We start from the raw sequence: 24575 nt of genomic DNA on the forward strand, positions 1-24575 counted from the left end.
AAGAATCCTGATAGTGCACCAAGTGGCTAGGCAGGTGGGTCATGAAAAAGCCTCTGTCTCAGATCTGGGCAGAACTTCAAAACTCCAGTCCAGAGTAAAAGAAGGTATTTCTTAGAGTAATAAGACACAAGAAGGAAAAGCATAGGAGACAGTGGGAAAAATAACCGAAGTAAAACAAAACTTGCAAGCCTATGCTAAACTCTTTGAGAGAACATACAATGTAGGGGTACAACTGCAGAGTTTCAAAATACGCAGCAACCTTGGCTGTTTGGGAAAGGCACTGTAGATCCAGTGTGACCAAAGACTAAAGGGACATATTGCAGATTTATTAGGTTTGCCCAGGAGATGATTTTTTTCAGGAGTAACTGCCCAACTTAGTTCACCAATCAGGTGAAGGGTAAACATGCAGGAAGATCCTTCTTCTCACTTCTTGGGCTGGGAGATGAAGCTAGAAAACTGTTAATGAGAAAGGACATGTATCAAAAGGCTTCCTGTTTTGTAGATTTAGAAGCCTGGGAAAAACATGTGTTATCCGGAGAGGGCTATGCATGCCAGCATCCTGGTCAAAGATGCTTACAGCTGTATAGAAATGGATTTTCAAGGGCAGCTCTGTGGCACATCAACGCTATACTAGCAGAAGTCTGTTAGTGCAGTGGGATTCTCCTTTCTGCACTGCCAGAAAGTCTGGTCCGGAAGGTTTCACAGCCCGCTGGACCAGATTTTGAAAGTGTGCCCCCCTCCCAATTCCGCTGATGGAAGCAGGAATGAAGCTGGCTGTGCACTCAGATGGCGCTTGCAGTAGCTCCTCCAAGCACCAGTCAAGTGTTCTGCCCTTGTGCGCTGCTTGCCACCCCAGTCGGAAAAGTGCATGGTGTGCAAAGGAGGCACACTACTTGGAGTGACTCCTCCAAGTGCTGGCCCTAATCCCTTCCCTTCATGTGCCCCCCCCCCAATTGGGACAGTGAGCAGTTAGTGAAGGAGGCACCTGACTCGGCTGCCCCTTTGGGGAACGGCTCCTCCAAGGGCTGCCCAAATTCCTTGGTGCGCTACCCAGTCAGGATGGCACATGGCACACAAAGGAGATGTCCAACTTGGATGGCACTTGGTTGGTGCTTGGAGGAGCATTTCCTCCAAGTCCCATTTTCTGTGCAGAAATTGCCACGGAGTTCTCTGCACAGAGAAAGGAAAAATGGGCAGGGTGGGGTGGATGGTGTCAGGAGGGTGCTTTGGGGGTGAGGCCCCCTTGACATCATTCAGCCCACCAGATTGGGCCAGGGTGGCAACCTGGCCCCTGGGCAACAAAGGTCCCCCACTTATGACTTAAATCATATGTGCTCAATATATTTCACTGGTCAGAGAAATCAGATCTGACTGTGTGATTTTCAGGGAAAGTGAGGGCATGAAGTTGCCTACATCTTTTAGCTTTTAGTTCTATTGAATCCCATTTGCAACACTTTGTAATAATGTATAATGTCATTGCATATTAATACTGTATTGTGCATCTATTTAGCAATATAATATTTACAATATTTTAAAACCTAGAATACATTGTTCTTTTTGTTTGTTTTATATTAAATGCAAATATAGTACTAAATTACATTACGCTTTTAAAATAAAACAATTCTAGAGTATTATCGATTTACGCCTTTGGGGATTTGAGGTGGCTTAAAACAGTGGATTTGAAAAATGTCTCAGTTCATTTGTTTTAATTCCAATTTGCAAAACTGTTAGAGCCTTTCCCTTTCTCATGGGTTGCCCTGAATCCTTGGGATTAGAAGGGGAAACGAAAATAGTGCAAAGTCATTTCTGACTCAATTGTATCTGCAGCAGATTTATTTGCTCTTCCTACCCAAGCTAATGCAAAAGTCATGTTACTGCTTGAAAACATGAATCAAGGGTGTTTGTGTGTCTTTTTTTTAAACAAAGGAATTAATGTAAGAAAACACACTGTGCATAAGTAATCCACTGTTGATCAGTTATGTGGGTGGTAGCTGTTCAAAGCATACATTTTAAGGTAGGATGCTGGAGCAATCATAGCAAGATAGGAAGTGGGTGTTACTGATGCTTTAGGCTGCTGACAAAATTTTCTGGCTCTGATATGCTATTTATATTTAGGACAGCCTTGTGTGTATGTGTTGAGTTTGTGTGTGTGTGTGTCCACACACAATCCCTGGTCACATGATAGACCCCTCTCAGCTCTGGGTTCCTCACAGTAGGATTACCTGTACCTTACTGTCTGTAGCTTTGGCAATGCTTCCCAACTATAGGCTTCATGACAAGAAGCTTCTCTATGCTTTCCTAGGGCATAACCTATGTTGTCTGTCAGTCTAGAACACTGAAGAGAAGGCTTGAGCAGGGAGCAAGTAATACAGCTTGCTGTTTTTGCTTCTGTTACCAGATGAATAAGAGGCAATCAACACTGTCCAGAAATATAGCCGTTTTACTAATGTTTAAGAAAGTTGTTTTGGCAACATGTCTTTTGGTTGCAATAAAATATGTACCCATATCATTCAGTTTTTGAAATGAAAGGTGATGTTATATAGAGATCAGCAGCCAGTGTCATTGAGCTTTACGGGATATAGCAAAGAGATGCGTTGGAGACTTTGCAGTATAATTTATCAAACAAAAGGATGTCATTAAAGCAGCCTCATCTTCTGAAGTCTTATATTTACTGATTTACCACATCATGATCCAGAATACTGAAGGGAGGATGGTAGGAGTAGGTGAAGGGACCTTGTTTGGTTTCTATGCCTCTTACCAGTCTGTGGTTAATGGTTTTGAGGTGAGGTCAATTGCAGCAGAATTCAGAAGTGGAAGACAAATGGATCAACCCCACCATCAGTAGTTTTCCACTAGAAGTGGTATAGTTGGAAGTCTAGGGCAGCCTTCCTCAACCTGACATCCTCTAGATGTGTTGGACTCCAATTTCCATCATCCCCATCTGGTATGGCCGATGGAGTTGTGGCCCAATGCATCTGGAGGGCACCAGTTTGAGGAAGGCTGATCTAGGGCTATTCATTTACATTACTATTTTTTTTTCTTTTTTACTATTCACTGCCCTCTGAAAATCTCTTCAGCATCTGCCTCCTCAATTTCTGTACCCAGCATAACCAAATGGCCACTTAATATACCTTCTTTTTCTGAAACTCGTTCCCCAAAGGGTCCCTGGCCCTTCACTTCTGCTTTCTCCTTACGAGCATTGCTTCTTTATCTCTCCATCCAGTCTTCATATGCTTGTTCGGGGCTCTGAGTGGAAACAGGTTCCTCCCGACTGCCTTATCTTTCTCGTTTTTGAGGGGCCCATTGACAGAATGGGTTTCTGCTCCTGCACTCTACACTTACAGCTTTAAATCTTATTGATTTATGCTTGGACAAAATTGCTTTCCAGATTTGTTATCGTGATTTTGTCAGCACAATCCAGAAATTTTGCCACCATGCCTTGAATAAGCAACCTGTCTTAGGACAGGAAAATACTGGAGTTTATTTATTTTTAAGTATACAGTTGGTCCCCATGCTAAAAAAAACCCCTCAGCTCCTGGTGGGTTTCACCACATTATCACTGTGCCATCTATATCTGAACAACTGGAGGTTGTAATTACTAGTCATTTTCTATCATTGGGATGCAGTTTGTGGATTTGGCTGCTTGCCAAGCCTCTCGGTATGGTATCTATGCTAGTGTAAAATCTGTAATACCTGGGTGTTTGCCAGCTTTGGAGAGCTATTGGTTAAATAAGGGACTGTATGGTTTTGAATAGTGGAATGTAGCTGTGCCTGTCAGGTTATAGATTTTGAGGATGCCATGGCTTTCTTGTAGCTATTATACAGGCTTTAAGTAACAGTTCAACTTATTAACAGCAAATCCCTCCTTTTTCCATGGAACACTACACCATCCATCTATGAATGTGAATCAGATCTAATAATAGAATCTTTCATCTCTGGTGTCATCTGACCTAAGCCTTTTATAGGTATGTCTGATTTTCCTCATGGCAGAGTCCAGGTATTGGGTTCCCCTCTGGAAACATAGGCTCTTTTATATCCTAGACACAATGTTTAAAAGTCTGCCTCACTCAGCAAGCCTGTGTGAGAGCATCTGAAATTAGGAACAAGGGCTCTTCTCTGTTTTAGAGTGGGACAGGCATTATTCTCCAGCACAAACCTGACTGCTCTCTTCTCTGTGTTGTGCTACAGGGGGCTGTGGGAGGCATTTTCTATTGTAAGTCAGCCTTTTTTCCTCTCCTGAGTAAGCTCTTAAATCTCTATTTAGCAAAGTGATCATATCCATGGGATGTTTTTATCCTGTTAAAGTGAACATCTTAAGTTTACACTAATACAGGATATAGGCTGCTTCTAAACTGTTTATCCATCCACTTCCAACACTGAGGGAAAAATAAAGGCAACATCCGAACATATTGATGTTTCGAAATCTCACAAAATGTGAGCAGAGTTTTTGAGCTATTGCTAATTTTTTTTTTTTAAGAGATTCTGTTTTGGTTATGAAATCCACATCAGAGTTAAAAAGAAAAAGGATTAAATTTCATTATTTCATTTCAAAGATTTTCTGAAGTTCAAATTTGACAGGAATAATAAGAGCAAAATTCCTGAATGCCTGTGTTTAGTTTTTAATATTAGATAAGTAGTTCATCAGATGTTCTCTTCTGATAAAGCTCTAAATCTGTATTACCAAAGATAAATACATATGTTCTGACTCATTATAGTAATGGAGGGGTGGGCTGCTTTTGGCCCTCCAGATTTTTGTCCTGCAGCTCCCATCAGCCCTAGTCAGCATAGCCAATGGTAAGGGATCATGGGAGTTGTAGGCCAAAAATCTAGAGGGCCACAAATTGCCCACCCCTGCAGTAAAGGGATACTGAAATGTTTTATTATTTGTATGTAACTATCTGAAAGCAGGCACATTGTATTTCTTTCTGGATCAGAATTTGCAAATCTTGCACTTCGGCCTGTTCTTAAAATGAGTTGCTTTTGGTTACAATTTCCCTTGCTGTGTTAATCTGTTTGTTAATCTGAGCTGAGAATACTACATTTCCAGAAGCAGTACAGAGAGCGGCCCTTTTCTGGCAACATCCTGCTGCACATGGAGCTATGAAGATACTGGCCATGAGCAAGATATACATAATTCAGTAGAATGGCTCTGGCTCCTGTATACATCTGTCTGCTATGCCATTAAAAGCAAGTCCGGCTGCATAATGGCTAGTTGTTATATGGAAACCTGCACAGAAGAAGCTATTTTGCACAGGTCACATCTCAAGAACCAGTATAAGCTATTCAGCAGGAAAGCTAGCCAAGGCACAAAACAATTCTGGGTGAGATCTGTGAGTGCTTCTTTTGGAGAGCTGATTATGGTGGAAATCCTTCGAACCCCTCTCTTAAGCTCTTGACAGGCTCTTTATATAAGGGATGGATGGATGGATGGATGGATGATAGATGCTCCACATGCTTTGGAGCATTGGAAAGATCTCTGAGTTAAGGGGGAAATGCTTTTTACATTTTTGAGGCCATTCCAAAAATCAAGGATTTCACAATTTCTGTCCATCTTTGAACATTGGCACTGCACAAAGACTGACAACGTAAAAATAAAATTTCTCTCTTTACTGTGAAATACTTACATTTCACATAGAGAAAACACTGGTGTGCTGTAACTTCACTGTGACATTCATTAAGAAATGTTGAAAAGGGGCTTGACAAATATAGTGAAGTAATCGGGCAACACGCAAATCCTAGTGATGATTAACATTGCTATATGCCAGGGTTTGATTCTGGCATGATTCATAAAAGTTAGTAATTTTGAGGTGGTGGAAGGTAGATTCTCCTACTGAGTGCAGGAGGCCAGCCAGTATGGGGAAGGTGCTGCCTCTGGGGCCAGGAAGGTAGTCTCCAACTTGATCTTCCGGAGGAGGCGGGGCTTCACGCATGCTCACCAGTGTGACTTCCTGCCTCGTGGTGGGAAGCAGTTTCTCCTAGGCTCTTCTGCAGTGAGAGCAACGACTTTAAAAAAAAGAAGAAAGAAGAGAAGATGCGACCTTTCAGTTGCAATGTGGTGGAGGTGACTGCTCCTCTGGCACACAGAGAGCTGGCTCACAGAGGGGAAACGGAACCAGGAGACCACCACCCCTCCTCAAGGGCTTCCTGCCTGCTGCTGCATAGGTACTGGGGAAGATATAGATACTGGCTTCTCCCCCGCGAGAACAGAGGGAGCTAATGGCCACGGGACTGAGGCCCAATGCGACACCATCGACCCCCCCTTGCCAGCAGCTCAGATTCTGAGCTACTAAATGTGATGAATCTGATGAGAAGCTGATATGATGTCATCAGTTACGAACAAGGTGGCAATGCAGTCAAAGTACACAGGAGAGGAAAAGGAAGAGGAAGCACAGCTGCCTCTGTATAGAATACAGATTAACATAATTGAGAATACTCCGTACTGTTCTGAAATTTAAACCTGGCACAAGTGCAAGGAGACATTCTACAGGGATATTTTTTGCTGGGCTAAAGAGAACATTGAGAGAAGCATTCATAATGTAGCTGGACTACTAAGCAGTTATGGGGGTAAACCTGAAGAAAGCAAAAAGAGATATTGAAGCTTAAATAAAATATGGCCACAGGAGAACATGGTTATGACTTTAAGTGGGAAATTAGAAATTTACAGTAATAGGAAAATTAAGGTTTAGGATAATTCTCTCCCCCCCCCCCCCCGAAATCATGGGGAGAATAACAGCTTTATGAGCAATACTTCATGCTACTCATCGTAAGACACTTTAGTCACTTGCAAAGGCCTGGAAGTACCTTCTCACCTTCCCCCACCCCCTATTATATAAGCTAAGGATCTGCCTTATCAGTGGCCCATTCTAGTCCAGTGTGGCTTCATTCACTAGCAGCAGCATTTGAGTAGAGTTTGTTTTTCCAGATCTCCTGAGGCCTACTACCAGTGAAGGCTGATGGTCAGTGTAGCTGGTGGGGCAGAAGGCAGGTCACAAGAGGCAGGGCCAAGGGGGTTACAGGAGGCAAAGGGCTGGGTGGTGTCTCTGAACCACACCAGAAAACATTCCTTTGAGCTGACATTATCCTGCTCCACCAGCAGCAAGCCATTTTACTGCATCCCAAATCAAAATCCATCCCTACTACTTTAAGAGTATGAAGGCAAAGTGATGGGGGGTGGGCGAGAATTCACACAGCCACACAAAAGCTTTTATTTGGATGCAGTTCTCCTGTTCCAGCAACAACTCCCATTGTACAGAGAATCAAGTGCCTTTAAGATCCTTTGTGCAAAACAGTGTGGGAGAAATCCACACAGTCATACAAAATGATGATGATCTCAGAGCTGCACAGAAAAGTAGTCTTTGGAACCCAGGAGCAACCCCAAAGGGGGTTGCAAAAGGGAACACTGAGAGATGATGATCATGATATTGATATTCCCAGAGCCATACACAAAAGTATCCAAAATGTTGGTAAGCATGGCCAACAAGTTCTGAGCATCCAAACATGCTTTTTTCATGAACATCCTCCTCCAAACTTCCTCAGAAGCAACAGCAAGAAGCAGTATACACAGTATTTAAAATAAATGTATATAAATGCTTTGTATAAATTCTTACTCCTAAACCAGAAGGATTGACTAGTTCAGGTGTATGCATGCCTAATATGTTCTGACGGCATCAAAAATCTACCCATGCCACAAGCAACTTGTTGTTGTTGTTGTTCAGTCGTTCAGTCGTGTCCGACTCTTCGTGACCCCATGGACCATAGCACGCCAGGCCTTCCTGTCCTGCGCTCTCTCCCGGAGCGTGCTCAAGTTCATATTCATTGCATCCGTGATGCTATCTAGCCATCTCATCCTCTGCCGTCCCCTTCTCCTTTTGCCTTCAGTCTTTCCCAGCATCAGGGTCTTTTCCAGAGAGTTTTCTCTTCGCATTAGGTGGCCAAAATATTGGAGCTTCAGCTTCATTATCTGTCCTTCCAATGAGCACTCAGGGTTGATTTCCTTTAGGATGGACTGATTTGACCTCCTTGCAGTCCAGGGGACTCGTAAGAGTCTTCTCCAGCACCACAGTTCGAAAGCATCAATTCTTCGGCGCTCAGCCTTCCTTATAGTCCAGCTCTCACAGCCATACATTACTACTGGGAAAACCATAGCTTTGATTAGACGGACCTTTGTCGGCAAGGTGATGTCTCTGCTTCTTACTATGCTGTCTAGGTTTGCCATAGCTTTCCTCCCAAGGAGCAAGCGTCTTTTAATTTCATGGCTACAGTCACCGTCTGCGGTGATCTTGGAGCCCAAGAAAGTAAAATCTGTCACTGCTTCCATTTCTTCCCCTTCTATATGCCAGGAAGTGATAGGGCCAGATGACATGATCTTAGTTTTTTTAATGTTGAGTTTCAAACCAGCTTTTGCACTCTCCTCTTTCACCCTCAACAAGAGGCTCTTGAGATCCTCTTCGCTTTCTGCCATTAGGGTGGTATCGTCTGCATATCGGAGGTTGTTGATAATTCTCCCGGCAATCTTAATTCCGACCTCTGATTCATCCAACCCGGCATTTCTCATGATGTACTCTGCATATAAGTTAAATAAGCAGGGTGACAATATGCAGCCTTGTCGTACTCCTTTCCCAATTTTGAACCAATCGGTTGTTCCATGTCTGGTTCTTACTGTTGCTTCTTGACCCTCGTACAGGTTTCTCAGGAGACACGTAAGGTGGTCTGGTACTCCCATCACTTTAAGAATTTGCCACAGTTTGTTGTGATCCACACAATCAAAGGCTTTAGCGTAGTCAATGAAGCAGAAATAGACGTTTTCCTGGAATTCTCTTGCTTTCTCCATGATGCAGCGAATGTTGGCGATTTGATCTCTAGTTCCTCTGCCTCTTCGAAACCCAGCTTGTACTTCCGGTAGTTCTCGGTTCGCATACTGCTGAAGCCTAGCTTGTAGGATTTTGAGCATCACCTTGCTGGCATGTGAAATGAGCGCAATTGTGCGGTAGTTTGAACACTCTTTGGCATTGCCCTTCTTTGGAATTGGAATGTAAACTGACCTTTTCCAGTCTTGTGGCCACTGTTGAGTGTTCCAGATTTGTTGGCATATTGAATGCAGCACTTTAACAGCATCATCTTTTAGGATTTTAAATAGCTCAGCTGGAATACTGTCATCTCCGCTAGCTTTGTTGTTACTAATGCTTCCTAAGGCCCACTTGACTTCACTCTCGAGGATGTCCGGCTCAAGTTCAGTGACCGCACTATCATGGCTATCAGGGACATTCAGATCTTTCCTGTATAGTTCTTCTGTGTATTCTTGCCACCTCTTCTTAATCTCATCTGCTTCTGTTAGGTCCCTGCCTTCTTTGTCCTTTATCATGCCCGTCTTTGCACAAAACGTTCCCTTGAGATCTCCGATTTTCTTGAAGAGATCTCTAGTCTTTCTCATTCTATTGTTTTCCTCGATTTCTTTGCATTGTTCATTTAAGAAGGCCTTCTTGTCTCTCCTTGCTATTCTCTGGAACTCTGCATTCAGTTGGGTATATCTTCCCCTTTCTCCCTTGCTTTTCGCTTCCCTTCTTTCCTCAGCTACTTGTAAAGCCTCATCAGACAGCCACTTGGCTTTCTTGCATTTCTTTTTCTTTGGGACGGATTTCGTTGCTGCCTCCTGAACAATGTTACGGACCTCCGTCCATAGTTCCTCAGGCACTCTGTCTATCAGGTCTAATCCCTGAAATCTATTCCTCACCTCCACTGTATATTCATCAGGGATATGATTTAGGTCATACCTGAATGGTTTAGTGGTTTTCCCCACGTTCTTCAATTTAAGCCGAAATTTTGCAAGAAGCAGCTCATGATCTGAGCCACAGTCAGCTCCAGGTCTTGTTTTTACTGACTGTATGGAGCTTCTCCATCTTTGGCTGCAAAGGACATAATCAATCTGATTTCGATATTGACCATCTGGTGACGTCCATGTGTAGAGTCGCCTCTTGTGCTGTTGGAAAAGAGTGTTTGCTATGATCAGCATGTTCTCTTGGCAAAACTCTATTAGCTTTTGTCCTGCTTCATTTTGTACACCAAGGCCATGCCTGCCTGTTATCCCGGTGATTTCTTGACTTCCTACTTTAGCATTCCAATCCCCTATGATGAAGAGGACATCTTTTTTTGGTGTTAGTTCTAGAAGGTGTTGTAGGTCTTCATAGAACCGATCAACCTCAGCTTCTTCGGCCTCAGTGGTTGGGGCATAGACTTGAATTACTGTGATGTTGAATGGTTTGCCTTGGATTCGTACTGAGATCATTCTATCATTTTTAAGATTGTACCCCAGTACTGCTTTTCCCACCCTTTTGTTGACTATGAGCGCTACTCCATTTCTTCTAAGGGATTCTTGCCCACAATAGTAGATATGATGGTCACCTGAATTAAATTCGCCCATGCCTGTCCATTTTAGTTCGCTGATTCCCAAGATGTCGATGTTCAATCTTGCCATCTCCTGTTTGACCACCTCCAGCTTACCTTGATTCATTGATCTGACATTCCAGGTTCCTAAACAATATTGTTCTTTACAGCATCGGATTTTCTTTTCACCACCAGACACATCCACAGCTGAGTGTCCTTTCGGCTTTGGCCCAGCCGCTTCACTCTTTCTGGCGCTACTTGGAAATACCCTCTGCTCTTCCCCAGTAGCATATTGGACACCTTCTGACCTGAGGGGCTCATCTTCCGGCGTCATCTCTTTTAGCCTTGTGATACGTTCCATGGGGTTTTCTTGGCAAGAATACTGGAGTGGGTTGCCATTTCCTTCTCCAGTGGACCACATTTTGTCAGAACTCTCTGCCATGACCTGTCCGTCTTGGGTGGCCCTGCACGGCATAGCTTATGGCTTCACTGAGTTATGCAAGCCCCTTCGCCACAACAAGGCAGTGATCCATGAAGGGGCACAAGCAACTACAAGCATGTTTTTAAAGGGAAATGAATACTACCATTGCCAACCCAAGCAGGTTTAAAAATAAGGATGGCCGATGTTCTCAACTGCAATGTTCATCAAACAGCACAAAGGGGCTCAGGGAAATTTGGCCACCAATCAGCATAAAAGGGCTTGGAAAAAAAATGAAATCATCCCCGTAGCTGCAGAAATCATTCCTATTTTTTATTTTTTTAACACAGCAATAAAACAGCAAGATCCCCAACCGTAAATAAAAGCAAGTAAGGCTGCATGTACGCACATTCCTGGGAGTAAACCCTATTGAATTCAACGGGGCTTACTTCTGAGTAGATATGCATAGGATTGCACTGTAAATAAGTTTAAGTTACATACAGTTAGTTGGTTTGCAGATTGTTTTGGATGGATCCTCTCAGAAAAAAATTGTAGTAAGGTCTCTCTCTCGCTCTCTCATTCACACACTCACAAAATTCCACCCCCATGGAGCATTAAAAAAAGAAAAAGGCTGGGAGGAGGAATTTTGGGGTAAAAATGGGTGGGGTGGGAGGGGAAGCTTAAGCCCCCGTGGGGTGCCTCTCTGCCTCTCAGGATCACACTTTACTATATTCATCACTTTGCTTTAGTCCATCCTGCTATTTTTCTTCTGTATAAGTGGGTGCAGTCCCAGTCCAGATTTGGACCATGGTGTTTTGGGAGAGGGGGGCTTAAGCTTCCCCTCCCACCCATTTTTACTCCCAAATTCCTCCCCCCGGGTTTTTTCTTTTTTTAACACCCCATGGGGGTAGAATTTGGGGGGAAAATGGGTGGCAGGGTAAGCTTAAACCCCGCCATCCCAAAGTGCCATGGTCCTGATCTGGATTGGGACTGCATGTGCTTACACAGAAGTAAAAAAATAAAATAGGTTGGACTAAAGCAATATGTAGTTTGGCTAAACTACATACAATATGTAGTTTGACTATATGTAGTTTGATATGTAGTTTGACTAAAGCAATATGTAGAAGTGTAGTTTGGCTCTAAATTTTAGGGAAAAATCACCCTTCACTGATGACATGCTCTCCTCCTCTCTGCCTCAGTCAACTTCATTGTTCTGGCGCTACTGCTAGAGTAGACCAGGTAACCTGCTGCTTTCTGAGCTTGAAGCCGCGTGCGGTGCGCGTTTGTGTGTGTTTAATGAATTGTTCATGTCACCACTCCTCTCCATGACTGGAACGAAGGCTACTGCAGTTGCATTGACCACTGGGTGACTCAGCATTGCCCAGAATGCCCCACTCCCTTGGGAAGGGAGGGGTAGCTTTTCATTGGCTCACTCAAGCTAGAAGCCTGAGTCCAATAGCTTTTTTTTTGTTTTTTAAGTTTCTAGTCCAATGGAGCATGCCCTCCCTCCAGGAAGCCTTTTCCTACAGGGGAAAGGCTTTGCACAGCACCAGTACACCAGTGCATGCATGCCCAATTACAAAATGATGCTGCTGCTGGGACTAGGAGTTGCTTTCTGGCCACGCACCAGCAGCTGGCAGGATAGAAAAAGCTGGTATGATTGAAGAAGCTGGTGTGAGGTGCACTGTTTTATTTTTTTAAAAGATTGAGGAGAGGGGGGTTTCCGGGGGCAACATGGGTGCACACGCTGTCCTCGGAATGGCACTGCCCCTGCCTACTCCCAGAGAGACTTTCAGCTGATGATTATAGGGGTAAGATTTTGGACCATGTGCAAACTGTATTCTGCCACTGAACTATGGCCACTCTCTAATGGTTCTTCCCCCATGCAGGGATAAAAAGAAATTTGATCTCAGGTGCTTGGTTGGTATGTGCTGCCTATATACTTTAATAATGTCCCAACACCCCAAAGACACTGGACTGAGAAAATACAAAAATGAAGAAAAATAAGCAATTTGAAAAAAGCCACAAAAATTATGATTTAGCTCGCTCAGGGTATACATTCCCAATTTATGGGTATCCTTCATGATTATTACAGGAATAATGATGATGAGGTTTTTCTCTTGCTTCCAGTGTTAAAGGATGATTGTGTCATTGTTGTATTACTAAAGGGAAAGGTCTATTCAATTTATGAAATTGTTTTCAATATTTATTTTACTGCTTAGGACACAGTATAGTTGGGAATATGCATTTTGTAGAGTTCCTTGTATCTCCAGTGCTCTAAAATAAGAGTAATTCCCTTAGAATAAAAGACTCTTGCTAGCTCTAGCTGATAATCTCATTACTCATAATCAGTGGGATTTAGGCTTTTCAGTTTGAGCAGGCATAAGCCAAGTGCAGTCAAGTCTTCAGAACAGTCTGCAGCTTTGGGGTGGCTTCCTGTATTTGATAGGAGAGGCTGGCTTTGAGGCAAGGGAAAAGTGTGTGTGTGCGTGCGTGTGCACGTACGCACACAAGGTTGCTATAAATTGGCATTTCCAACATGCATTGTGTGCACAGGCATGCTGCTGTGTTCCATCAAATGAAATATTTTTACATTTCTCAAGCATATGTGAAACCCCCTCAAACAAAATAAAAAGAACACTGAAAACCAGTAGCTGCAACAATCTCAGTCAAGAAAGATGCACAACAAACAGATTAGTATCATCATTTGACTCTAGTCCCTTCAGTTACTGTGTTGGTCCTCAGAGAATGAAAAAGAACTGGAGGCTCCTTTCTAAATTATCATTGAAGCTGGCAATTTGAATGCATTGGAACTCTCCTAATTACCATAAATGCTTCAGAGCTTCTAGAAGGGTAGAAATGTGTGCTTAATCATGTAGGCAAGCAGCAAATAGGAAAGGCAGATGTCATGTTGACCTCCTGTCATCAGAATCTGATTATCTGTTGTTTGACCTCCTCCATCCATTAGAGGTCATCAATGATGAATTCAATATTTAATAGATATTTAAAGCTAGTGTACTCCTACAGAAAACACGATGTCTGTATTTCCAATAGGCAAAATAGAGAATCTGGTATATCATTATTATAGAATATATGAGGAGTACAGTCGCTGTATGAACACCAAGTGGATATAATTAACTAAAGCTTACTACCATAAACAAAACAGAACCTCACTAATTATTTTTGCAGATTGCATGAACTGTTTCAAAGTGCAACATTTTCTGCAACAGAGAATGGAAATGAGCACCATTCAAGTGCCACCTGCATTAGCAAAAAATATTTTGTTAATTAATTTATTTATTGCATTTATACCCCGCCTTTTTTCCTCTTGCAAGGAACCCAAGGCGGCTTACATTATCCTCCTCCTCTCCATTTATCCTCACAACAACAACCCTGTGAGGTGGGTTGGGCTGAGAGTCTGTGACTGGCCCAAAGTCACCCAGTGAACTTCCATGGCTGAGTGGGGACTAGAACCCGGATCTCCCAGCTCCTAGTCCAACACTCTCGCCACTCCGACAAGTGTCAGTTAATTCAGATAGCTCTTGATGCTACCTGGAAAGGTGCATTAAATTGCAATAAAAGCATAGATTTTACTCAGATTTTCATGGTGATATTTGTAACTTTGTGTAGGTTCTCTTTCCCAGCAGAATTTGATAGGGTGTTTGAATTCCAGATTGTTCTTGACTTCATAAGCTATTTTTTTCAGGCTGACCTTATTTAATGTAGAGATTACTTGATTTCTGTTCCATACTAATATGTTCACAGTTAACTAGGTGGCTATGACTTCTCTTCAGTGTGAAATAAAAATAGCTTATGTGATCCAGCTACACACGAAGTAGCACTAGCAATATAACATCAAAACCAACATATTCTGATCTTCCTAATTCAGTTATATATTCTTAAATTATAACATTATGTTAAACAGACAGTGAAAATTCTGGCAGGTCAGCACAAAATTGATATGTGAAATCTGTGGTTTCCATGCCTGTTAGGCACCCCTCAGTATTTCCTCTTCCAATACGTCTGAACTCATGCACACCTACTTCAGAGTAAGTCCCATTGAGTTTAGTGGGATTTAAGTGCATAAACCTGTATAGCATAAGTTGTATAGAAAGAAGAATTTCTCAGGTTCAGTTTGTCTCATAAAAATGGCGTTGCTCCCATAAAAATGGGAGCAACCGCACCTGGAGCAGTCTGTAAACCCAGTGACCCATAGCTTCATATTCCACAGATTGCTAACCCCAAAGATCACTTTCCTGCCCATACTGTTCTGCCAGCTGCTCACAGCCCTTCTCCTTGTGTGAGATTTTTTCCAACCTCCAGGTTCTTCTTTGCTCCTATTTTCTTCTATTCAGTGTGTTGACTACCCATTGAGTTTCAACCCATTAACTACTCTGTCCCATTTCTTTCACCACTCTGGGAAGTATCCAGTACCATCATTGTGCTCCCGCTCATTCTGTTGCACCTAACGGCTAGCGCAATGGGGAGTTAGCACTTCCTAAAGTCATCCTGGAAATGAGTGGAAATGCTAGTTTCCAGATCAGGACAGATCAGTGGAGCTGTTTTCTGCAAGGTCTGCTGACCTGCCCCATTCTGGAAATGAGAATTTCCACTCATTCCTGGTTGCTTTAAGAATCACTGGCTCCCCACTGTGCTACCAGTGATCTTGCTGGCACATGGGCAGCATAGGATACTGACCTCTGACTTCCAACCAGCTTCCCTGCATATGCCAAGTATGCTACTGTCCTCACTTTTCCCTGTCAATAGCACAAAGCCTTTCCTTTCTATGGACCCCCAATATGGTTTTCAAACAGTCCCTTTGGGCATTGTCCCCTTCCTCTATTTCTGCAGGCCTCTGTCTTTTTTCCCTCTTATTCTTTGCCATTTTAAACCTCTTTTGTTTGTATATTTGCAAATCTTGGATATCATATATTTCGGTAAGTGTTGCTATTACTGCATGAAAGATGGTTGGTTGCAGTCCAAATGATTTTAGCTAAAGCAGGTGAGATGGAGTATCTAACGTTCCCCCCAAAATCGGCTACTCTCCCAATTGCCTTCAGTGACACATTGTGGAACGTGCCTGAATTTGGGGATTTATTGTCCATAGGTCCCTCATTTTGGCACAGTGCATATTTGTCCAGTGTGGGAGACACTGTTACAGCATATGATCATAAGGACAGCCATGCTGGATCAGACCAAGGATCTGTCTAGCATTCTGTTCACACAGTGGCCAACCAGCTGCCCACAGGAAACCCACAAGCAGGACATGAGTGCAACAGCATCCTCCCGCCCATGTTCCCCAGCAACTGGTGTACATAGGCATACTGCCGCTGATATTGGAGGTATCATATAGCCATCAGGGCTAGTAGCCATTGATAGCCTTATCCTCCATTAATTTGGCCAATTCCCTTTTAAAGCCATCCGAATTGGTGGCCATCACTACATTTTGTGGAAATGAATTCCATAGTTTAATTATGCACTGTGCGAAGAAATATTTCTTCTGTCCTGAATCCCCACCAATCAGCTTCATGGGATGACCCTGGGTTCTAGTATCATGATTGAAGGAAAAAAAGGTCTCCCTATTCTTCACACCATGCATAATCTTGTACAGTGCTGTCATGTCCGCCCTTACTCACTTTTCCTTTTTTTGGCTCTATTTTACTTTCTGGTTTAACATAATTCTCATATCCTTTCATTTGTTTATGGTGTTCTTTTCTTTAATTTTCTCATGTTGTGTAGAAATGGAGTGTAATCCTAAAATTGGCCTACTGAGGGACATCCATATATGTGCAGATAGTTGCTCCTGTCTTTGTGGGTGTAAAGTGATGGAGGGCGTAATCCTATCTCGATAGTTGCCAGCCACCAAAATTGGGGGCTGTTGACTATCCTATGCAGGGCGACAAGAGCATGGAGGGGATCCTCTCCTCCATGCTCTGGCCACCCTGCATTTTCGCCTTGATGAGCAATTTTGCCCATCTGAGCGTGTCTTTGGGGACGGGGAGAGAAGGGGCCTGGAGACCTGATAGGAAGCTGCATAAAGCAGCTTCCATGGTCTCCTCCCCTCCCTGGTGCAGAGAGAACCATACCAGCGGGGACGGAGAGGGGCACGTGGTTTCTGGGAACCGTGTTAGGAGCCCTGGCTCTGATTTCTGTTCCCAGAAACTGAACAATCCTATGACCCTGTAGACAGTGTCTAGTGGTCATAGGATTGCTCCCTAATTCACTCTTTTTCAAAGAAGATGAAAAAGGGTAATTTCCCATAAGCATGTTATTAAATATTCAATGTTTCACAACATTATTGAAATGTATTTTTTTTATCACACTTCTAAATTTATGGAATGTATAGCGTATTGCTTCTGACTGTGACAAAATCATAATTATTATTTCACTGCTTGGGAAAAGAGCAGAAATGCACAATAATATGCGCTGCATTATACTATAGAAATGCTATTTTGTTGTTGTTCAGTCGTTCAGTCATGTCCGACTCTTCGTGACCCCATGGACCATAGCACACCAGGCCTTCCTGTCCTGCGCTCTCTCCCGGAGCGTGCTCAAGTCCATATTCATTGCATCAGTGATGCTATCTAGCCATCTCATCCTCTGCCGTCCCCTTCTCCTTTTGCCTTCAGTCTTTCCCGGCATCAGGGTCTTTTCCAGAGAGGTTTCTCTTCGCATTACGTGGCCAAAATATTTGAGCTTCAGCTTCAGTATCTGTCCTTCCAATGAGCAATCAGGGTTGATTTCCTTTAGGAATAGAAATGCTATAGTTGATTGTATATGTTGATCTACAGCAATAGAATAATGCACTTTCAAGATTAGTACAATTTAAGATTTAATAATTTAAGCAATTATGTCAATACCCATTTTTGGACTGCAAATTATATTACCAAAACCTTCTAACATGTTAATAGCACATGTAATATTCTGTCCTGAGGCAGTGTTAGATGGTGGTTGGGTCTGGATGTAGAAGATCCCTTCACATCCATATTAAGAAATATGTTTTTTAAAGAAGTTAATAAAATGGAAAATAGAATCAAGCTGCACATATTGATTCTATTTACCAGTGTTTGCTTACAAGCTTACTTTGGACAGCTACTTATTGTTGACCAATATCAAAATCTGCTATCTGCAATACCTGTGGTTAATTGCTACCCTCATCCTAAGTACTATTGAGTAGTTTGGGTGCCAGGCTATTGCTAATAATTTTAGCAGGTAATAATATTACTCTGTGTGTGTTTGTATAGGATGTGCACCAACCACAAGATTCAGTTTGGATCCCGATTTAGCTGTTTGGAAAACACCCCAATTTATCTCAGGCAAATTCAGAGGCCGCCTGCTTGGACTTAGATCTGAATCTTGATTCAGAAATCCAAATCTTCATGCTTTTGATTGACTATCACTGGAAACCAACACAGTTACACTTTTTTCTGTTTGTCAGAATTGGATGAAATTTACAGTTGAAGTAGTCCTATTGAGAGGTTTATGTCTGTGAAAATTTAGACAAATAGGTGCAGGAGTTTTTATGCTACATGCCTTTAAATATTATTACACAAGGGAACAACTAATAACCTTTTAAAAAATTTTGGCGGAGTTGGATGTAATTTGTAGGGATAGTTACTCCTACTGAGGGGATAGGCCTGCTACATTTCAGATGAATGAGTACAGAGAGTTTTGTGCAAGAGCAGTCTTTACAGTTTGGGTTTTCAAAAAAAGGATATGCTTATCGCCTGATGCTTTTTTGTGGGCAATTGTTATGAAAATGACATACAGGATAGAGGTGGCCCTAGTTAAGAAACCTGCCACATTTCAGAAGGATAGGTGCAGCATCTTTGTGGAAGGAGAGTGTTCAGATTTTGGAAGGGTAGGTAAGTGATTCATTTCCCTATCCCACTCCATTGGTTTTTTTTGGTAATTTGTATGAAAATGGCTTATGTCGTACGTGTGGCATATATCATACAGGTGTTCCTAGGCAAAAAACCTGTAACATTTCAGAAGGATATGTGCATGGGTTGGGGAGTTACGATGAATGAAAAACAGTTTAAGACTTTTGTTTTCTGCTCAGTTGGCACCAAAGTCACAGAACGTGCAATAGGACAGGGGTAGATGATGGATGAGGAACATACAGCGGCAGAGGCACTTGAATATCCAAGCAAGCACTCAATGCTACACCTTCCCAGGTCTCACAGACTCCACCAAAACATTTAAAGTTCCAGGTCCTTGGAGAGAGAACTAGCAAAGAGCACTGAACACTGGATTAGTCCTGAGATATATTACTTCAACACCCCTCCCCTAAAGGACTGGGTTTGGAGAGCCCTGATAAAACCATGCACTGTGATTAGAAGCTAGAGCTGCCAGTCACAAAAGTACACATCTCCTTCCTCTCCTCCTCTCTTCACTTTGGTTTCTTCCGTATATGGAAGGGCACAACCATGTGCCTTCTCGATCCCTGTCCCTCTTGGCTAATAAAAGCTGGCCGAGGAGGTATGACTGGGTGGGTTCAGGGAGTGATAAATGCTTCCCTGCAGGAAAGAGTGGTTGGTCCCTGCTGTCCTTAAGGAGGCAGTAGTGCAGCCACTCCTGAAGAAGCTCACTCTGGACCCAATGGTATTAGACAACTACTGCTCAGTCACAAGTATCCCTTTTTTAGGGAAGGTACTTGAGAGGGTTGTGGCAGAGCAACTACAGGCACTCTTGGATGATACTGATTATCTAGACCCATTCCAGTCTGGGTTTCTATGGTTATGGGACTGAATCAGCCTTGGTTGCCCTGATGGATGACCATTATTGAGAGAGGGTCAAGGGGAGTGCAACCCTGTTAATTCTGCTTGACCTCTCATCGGCTTTTGATACCATCGACCATGGTATTCTTCTGGATTGACTCCATGGGATGGGTATTGGAGGCACTGTGTTACGGTGATTCCGGTCCTACCTATGGGGCCGATTTCAGAGAGTAACATTGGGTGACTGTTCCTCGGCCCCATGGCAATTGAATGATGGGGTGCAGCAGGATACCATCTTGTCCCCAGTGTTGTTTAATGTCTATATGAAGCTGCTGGGAGTGGTCATTAGGGGATTTGGAGCCAAGTGACATCAGTATGCTGATGACACACAGCTCTATCTCCCTGTGACATCTGAATCAGGAGAGGCTGTGCAAGTCCTGGATCAGTGCCTGAACTCAATAATGGGCTGGATGAGGGCCAGTAAACTGAAACTGAATCCTTCCAAAGACAGAAGCTTTGTGGGTGAGTGGTTCCCAAGTTCTGGATGGGGTTGCACTCCCTCTGAAAGATCAGATCCATAGTTTGGGGTACTCCTAGATCCACCACCATCGCTGGATGCCCAAGTGGCTGCTGCAGCTCGGAGTGCCTTTTACCAGCTTCGGCTGATTCGCCAGCTATGGCCTCTCCTGGACAGGGTTAGCTTGGCCACAGTGGTACAAGCATTAGTAACCTCAAGACTGGATTACTGCAGTGTGCTCTATGTGGGGCGGCCCTTGACGCTGGTCCAGAAGCTGGAGCTAGTGCAGAATGCAGCAGCTCGGCTGCTGTCAGGAGCTGCCATTTTCAGCATGTAAGTCCTTTGCTGAGTGTACTGCACTGGCTGTCTATTCGCTACCAGGCCAGGTTTAAGATATTAGTACTAGTGTACAAAGCCCTAAACAACTTGGGACCAGGATACCCGAGAGAGCGCTGCCTTCTTTACCAACCTGCCCAGTCACTGAGGTCATCGAAGGCTTGCTCCTGGTGATTCCACATGGACCTATGGCCCAGTTGGAATCCACCAGGAAAAGAGACTTCAGTGTGGTGGCCCCCTTCTTGTGGAACTCCCTGCTTTTGGAGCTCAGACAGGTGCCAACGTTGTGTTGTTTTCAGCAACCCCTGAAGACATTGCTATTTTGAGAGGCCTTCCCTGAGTGACCAGCTGTGGTTTATTAAGTTCAGAATCTGTTATTTTAAAATGTATTAATAATTTCAATTATGGGGTTTTATACTTTTATCATGTTGTTCACCGCTCCGGGGCTTCAGGGGTTTCAGCAATATAACTACTGCTGCTGCTGACAATGAGAGCTTGGGGAGAAATGCATCCAGATTTAGGGGGACACTGAATGTATTTCTGTGTCCGTCCAAATCCCAGATCTTCACAGAGGTTCAGATTTGGATTTGGTTTGCTTCAGAGGAGCCCCACTTTGATTCAGACTTCTCTTGAATCTGTCCGAAGCAGCTCCATTCATCCGAATCTAAAGCACACTCCATGTGTGCGTGTGTGTCTGTGTAGAGGATTATAATGTTTTGTACTACTGCTGTACAAGCAAGGGGCTTGAACACAGAACTTGGGGGGGGGGCGCACACACACACACACACACACACACACGTATATAATAATGTTCCCTCAGTAAGCGGGCTGGACTAAATTACTGTCAAGTACCTTCTTGCCATTCCGTTCAGTGTGTCTGTTAACTACCTTGACATCACAAAATGCCACACACTTTAGTTCAAATGTCATGTTTATTACTCTGATTTCCCCCCCTTCTCTTACTGCCTGCTTGCCGACCTATATTAGGGCACATTGTCACAGGATTATCTGAGGGAGAGTCTTAGCTGGTAAAAAAAAACCCAACTGTACTATATTTTGAATATTCAAAATGGCCGCCACCCCACCCCACAGCCCACCATGTCTTATTTGATCATGCAAACTGGCCCAGTGACTTCACTGAGTAGGGATTTAAACCTGGGTCTCCCTTGTCCTTGTCCAATAATCTAACTGCTATAACTGGCTTTGGGGCATTTCTCCTTTAGTTCTTTCCACTGTAGAATAGAGTGTTGTTTCCCTTTGCCCAAACAACGCCCCCCCCCCCCAGTCCTTAAAATAAAATATACTGTTTTCTGTTAAATGCTTTTAACATGTTTAAAAACATTTAAAGCATGTTAAAGTATCATGCCTGGTTCTAGCAATGATTTTCACCCTTCATTAATTCTTTTTAAAATACTAAGACACAGCCAAAGTGTCAAATCTCCCTCTCTGTCTCTCTCACACACACTGCCAATGCTAAATATAAAAATGAAATTTTCCACATGAATCAACTGAATGGAGCTCAGATGTTTCAAAATCCTTTAGATTTTCATTTACCCAAGGTCTAGTCAGCAAGTTGTTTTTAATGCCCACTGTTCACCATAAATAGCTGAAACCCTTTCCTTTTTAGCTCTTGAATAAGGTCTTGAGTGCAGTGAACTGAAATTATTATTTTGCTGTTTTGCTCTGATATGCCAAACCTTTTAAGGTGCAACTATTTTAAACATTGGAATTGATTTTTTATTTGTGCTAAATCAAGAAGCACAAGCATCTTGAAACAACAGCTTTGTTAGAGATCTTTGTAGTAGGTTCCCAGGTAGTGCATTTATACAGTATGAATGCAATCTTGCATGTAGTTATGGATTTGTAAATGCATTGTGGAATGTTTCTGTATAATCGCAGAGGATTGTAGCATATGACTGTACTATCAAAATGTACATGACTCCATAGCTTGTAAGGGTCATTGTATGACACAACTGGCAGTTTTCAATGTTTAACTTGCAAGTATGTGTGAAAGAGGATGGGAGTAATTTTTAAAAAAAATTGTACTAAGTGTACATATATGCTGACATATAATCATTGGGATAAATAAAATAAATATTTATCAGTCTAATGGGCTAATGTTGCTGCTTTATCAGTGAGTAGTATCCAACTGTGCCCCAACACTAGCTGTAATGATGTTGTGGACTTGTGTAATGCAACTAGCACTTGCTAGGACAATAGGAAAAAGCAGCAATTTGCTGATGAAATTTGGTGGTGGAGTTGAAATTTGACAGCACATCAGTGCTTTTTCCCATTGCCCCAGCAAGTGCTGGTTATGTTATGCAAGTATTGGTTTATGCTAGTGCAACGTCATTAGTGCTAGCGCTGGGGCACTGTTGCATACCACCCATTGTATGGGGTTTTTTTATTTATTAAATTTATTAATCGCCCATCTGGCTGGTCACCCAGCCACTCTTGTATGGTTTTGTACTCTTCAGGGCTTTATTGTGTAAGCCACCTTGGGAGGAACTCTGGCCATGGAAACATGGGCTAGGTATCAGAGTAAGAGAGAGAGGCCGAGTTCGCATGACACAATAAGGCACTGTGGGTTATGAGCCTTGTTAGTTTCAGTGTGTTTTACAGTGACATGCGAACCTGGTGCAGACAATTCAGCATGGTTTGTTAACCATGCATAACCCCTGAGAATTCATGGCTTGTAGAAGGCTTGTTGAGGGTAGCTTGTTCTCAGGGTGGCTTGTTGTGATGTCTGAACCCAGCACCGTAGCTTGTCCCAATCCATCTGGCAAGAGCAGCAAAAAAGCCCTTGCTGCTCCTTGTGATCTCCCCAGTGTCGCCTCCCTCCTCCCGCACCAGTGATGTCTCCCCCCTCCCCACGCCTATCGCTACCCCTTTTCAGAGCACTGAATTCATTCATTTGCCCCCCCCCCCCCATCCCCGGTGCTTAGGAAGTACACTGATGGGATTGTAATTTTTCTTCTTTTTTTTCCTTTTGCTAGTGCGCAAGAGCCTGTTCGCTATGTGTAATCTCACCCTGTCAATTGCCTTGTGTGTTACAGCTGTCAAGGGAAGTGCTGAAGCGCAGTAGGTAACTACTAGGAAATTGACATGGCAAGACTGCACATAGGCTACTTGCAAAGGATGGGGAAAAAATAATATGAAGAGAAAGTACGAACCTATTTGTGCAATTCAGAAGCACCGAAAAAGAAAAAGAAAGACGAGAGAAGTAATTGCTCTGAAAAGGAGCACCAAAGGCAGGGACCGTAACCCCCATTTGGCAACATTATCCTCTCACTATTACGCCTTGAGCTGAGACTTGTCAGTGTCCTCCCTACTTTCCCTTGAACTGGGCCAATTTAAAGGTGCCTTCATGTCTGGCTTAGGTGGTGACTTGGTAGTTGAGAGGCATTTGTATGTGTCCAGAGTTCTCAGAGGACACACACTTAGTTAATAGCCCCCATGCTACCATCCAGATCTCTCTCATTCCTAGCAGCCTTCAAGCTTTTTGCTTTTGCTGCCTTTCTCAGAACAAAATGGCCACTTTAGCCAAGGTGCCAGGGTGGAAAGGGCTGTGGCTCAGTGTGATAGAGCGCTTGTTTTGCACGCAGAAGGTCCCTGGTTTAGTCTCTGGCATCTCCAGGTAGGGCTGGAAAAATTCCTGCCTGAAACCCTGGAGAGCTGCTGCCAGTAAGTGTCAACACTACTGGGCTAGATGGACCCAGGGTCTGACTCAGTATAAGGCAGCTTCCTGTGTTCCTGGGATGCTAACCAAAAATATCACACACCTTAGACGAGTACATAAAGCTATTATGGCTGAGCTTCTCTGTAACAACGTAACACACATATTTATGTATTGTTTGCTCAAACTGTCAAATCACAACTGCCAACTGACTAACTCGTGCCCTTTGGAGCTCTCAGTTGGCTCCCATATTTAAAGGTAAACTATCCATACAAGGCAGCTCAAAGGAAGCCTTGGCATGTCTACCAGCCTGTTATTCCGTCTCTGGCAATTGCTCATACCAAATCTTTTCATGTTGTTGTTGTTGTTCAGTCGTTAAGTCGTGTCCGACTCTTCGTGACCCCATGGACCATAGCACGCCAGGCCTTCCTGTCCTCCGCTCTCTCCCGGAGCGTGCTCAAGTCCATATTCATTACATCGGTGATGCTATCTAGCCATCTCATCCTCTGCCGTCCCTTTCTCTCCCTT

The 24575-nt window shown here is 43.3% G+C and overlaps 1 protein-coding gene across 16 annotated transcripts in view; it reads left to right on the plus strand.

Annotated features, from left to right (window-relative positions):
- OSBPL6 (oxysterol binding protein like 6) overlaps positions 1 to 24575 on the plus strand; it is a 137366-nt gene that overhangs the window by 34996 nt on the left and 77795 nt on the right. The gene's annotated exons all lie outside the window — the stretch shown is intronic.

The sequence above is a fragment of the Heloderma suspectum genome, chromosome 1 (assembly GCF_057233095.1).
Source record: "Heloderma suspectum isolate Gila_16-S chromosome 1, 16-S_ref, whole genome shotgun sequence".
NCBI lineage: Eukaryota > Metazoa > Chordata > Lepidosauria > Squamata > Helodermatidae > Heloderma > Heloderma suspectum.